The sequence below is a fragment of the Chelon labrosus genome (assembly GCF_963514085.1).
Source record: "Chelon labrosus genome assembly, chromosome: 2".
In the NCBI taxonomy this organism is placed as follows: domain Eukaryota; kingdom Metazoa; phylum Chordata; class Actinopteri; order Mugiliformes; family Mugilidae; genus Chelon; species Chelon labrosus.
Genome location: NC_140338.1, coordinates 4,806,510 through 4,809,822, shown reverse-complemented (window position 1 = coordinate 4,809,822; position 3,313 = coordinate 4,806,510).

The following is a 3,313-nucleotide window of genomic DNA, read 5'->3' as shown; positions in this document are numbered from 1 at the left end:
TGTGATCAGATGAACCAGGAGGGTCAGCGGAGGTTGTCGCGTCAATTAAGAAGCAATTACAGGAAGGACCGAGGAGCCGCCTTCAAAATAAGAGCCTGAAACTCAAACACTCCTGGGGGGGGGGGGGGGGTCACCCTACAGGAAAGCTTCACTAAAAGACCCAGTCTCCAATGTTTAAGTAGCATTTTCGTTAGACTCTAAGACAGGGGCACCCGTTCAGACCTTGCATTAACATTTGTCCTACCTAGGCAGTCCAACATTCACACCTGGTAAACACTTGTACAATGTGTCTCCACATGCGTCCCCAGCCAGCACTTGAGGTCTGATCTCAGTTTGTCTGTCTGTAAATAAGCAGCGCCATCATGTGGTCGGTAGAATATTGTACCAGCTGCTGTCTCTACTGGATCTCTACCTACCGCTCTTTCGGAACCATGAACAGCCGTTTGTTGATTTGGGGAGATGATCCAGATTTTGGAACAAGCTGTAAAGTCTCGCACACGTTAAGTTCTTCGTTGTAGAGACGAAGCTCAGATTAGAAGTGAATCCTAAAACATTCCCACATCCACCAGAATCTTTTAAAAGGCTCTCATTACTAATGAACTAACATCACTGATTCATGTGATCATTTCTAATAGTGGTTGAATGAATGAGTTAAACTCCTCTTCCACAGATCAGCCCTGTTGAGTAGGTGGTCTTTAACGTGACCCAGGACTTATTGTGTGTTCACTCTACCAAAGGAAGGAGGTCACATGTGTCCCAGACCACCTCCACACGAGGACTGAGACCAGATCAGTGTTCACACCTGGACTTTAAGATGGGCACTTGAGATCAAATCACTCAGGATATTTGACAGTTTCTACCATTACTTTGTCTTTACAAAGCACTGCGGTGTTGTTCATCTATCAACAACCATATAAAGCATATAGGTTTTTCAAATTTGTTCTTAGAGAGCTTAAATACCACCTCATTAGCCTATAGAATGAAACATGTAATGAAGCTGAATAAAGCGAATAATCACAGTATATTTTGAAACAGGTGAATTCACTTGACAGAGACTTTTTGTACAGGACATGGGAGGTTCATGAAGCACACTGCAGTCAACAGGGACAGTTACTGTACAGAGAAACCTGTGTGCACCGTTGCACTGCAGGTCATTGACACTGTTGGCCTGTTGGATCAGAAGAATTGTACACTGACCTCTGAGACTGGAGAGCTACCACTTTAACGTTGTTTATTCCTGACACTTACAAAATAGATTCTTGTTATAAAATCTGATATAATTAGATTTATGTATATATGTACACACATACAAGGAATTTGTGTGTGGGATATTACTAAACATTGTCCCAATAGTCTTCTGGCTTGTCCACATGATGTGTGCAGAAATGTTCTTCTTGGAGAGCAGTGTCTTTGTCCATCACACCATGGTTGTTCAGTGGATTCATCAACATTAACACTAGCCACTGTGAGAGAGGCCTTTAGCTGCTCAGAAGTTCCCCTGGGTTCCTTTCAGACCTCTCAGACTATTATATAGTGACCTTTGTTGGTGGACCACTCCTGTGGAGGGTAAAAGTCATCTTAAATCGCCTCCATTTGTTCTCAATCTGTCTGACTGTGGATTATTTGTGGATTCCAAACTCTTTAGAGATGGTTTTCTAACCTTTTCCAGCCTGATGAGCAACAACTACTCTTTTTATGAGCTCCTCAGAAAGCTCCTTTGTCCGTGAAGATCAGACATAACTCTGATTTATTTAAACTAAACCAGGAACTGAACCACACCTGAGTCTCATTACATTGATGGAAACACTTCTGAACACATGGACTCTGATTTGACCTTGAAATTAACTTGTAATCCTAGAGGTGAACCTGTCTGATATGTAATATAATATATATAATATATATACACGCATATAAGGAATTTGTGTGGGCAGCCATGCAAGGCACCCAGGGAGCAGTTTGGGGTGTTTTAAGTGCTTGCTCAAGACACCTCAGCCATGGACACAGAAGGCATTGATCTTACCCCTGACTCTGTAATAGGAAACATCTGGCTAAACAGAACTTATCCACCTCTTCCTTCACCTTAAAGGATCCCAAACCCATTCACCAGCCGGCCTACAAGATCATCTGCTTGTGGTGTTGAAGAGGGAAGTGGAGTTACTGAGCCATCCTCCAGTGGTTCAGCCCAATCATCCTGGTCCCCAAGAAAGATGTAACCATCAGGATTTCAGGAATATTAAAAGTGTCATTAAGCCAGACCTCACAGCTCTCACAATAGCTTTTGGACATGTTCAGTTCACCCTTCCATTTGGCATGAAATCACCTCATAATAAAACTTTTATATTATTCTAGTGTGCCTGAGCTCAGTGCACCTATTTCCTGTACTTCCACAAGGACTGTGATGAGGGGATTCATTTGCAAATGTTCACCAAGAATCGTTGGGATTTAGGGGCCGTCCACACGGAGACGCTTTTTGGTCTAAACGCAGATGTTTTGCATCGTTTTGGCCGATCGTCCACACGAATCCTGTAAACGCATTGCCCTAAAACGCACTTTTCTGAAACCTGGTCCCGGGGTGGAAAAATTCGCAAACGCAGCTCTTGCGTTTTTGTGTGGACGGCGAAAACGGCGAAAACGATGATGTCATCGCCACACCCCTCGAGCAGCCTTCCACCTCCCGCGAGACGTCTCATAACAACATCAACAACAATGGCGGACTACATGCTCGTGTTCCTGCTGGAGAAGATATTGAGCCTATTAGGGTTACCAGGGCAAAATATCATTTCTCCTTGAGTTTGGTTTCTTCTAAAGCCGATTTGTAAACAGCGCTCAAGCTTTATGCGCATGCTCCGCCTCTTCCTCTCCGTTTTTGGTGAATTTCTGAAACTGAAACAGTGCCACCTATAGGCCTGGAATATGAAGTAGCGTTTTCAGTCTTATTGAAACGGATCCGTGTGGACGCAGATATTCTTGAAATGATGCCAGGAAAAACAGAGGGGGAAAAGATCGTTTTCATACGTGTGGACGAGGCCGTAGTCCATCAGAGCTGGTTTATGGCCTGTTACGCTTTTAAACTGTTAAAAGAAAACTGGCTAGATGAAGGCACAGAAGAAAACTTGCTGTATTACATAACTTAAGTTCCAAACTATGCAAATATGTCAAAACCTGCTGTCCCACCCACAGTGAGTTTGATATCAGAGAAGTTCTCCTGAACACTGTCCAGTGCTAAAGTCAGTGACTAGGATTTGTCAGTGACTTTGACCCAAGGAAAGTTGCCAGACTCTGAAATCTTGCAGTGTTCACACTGCACACGATT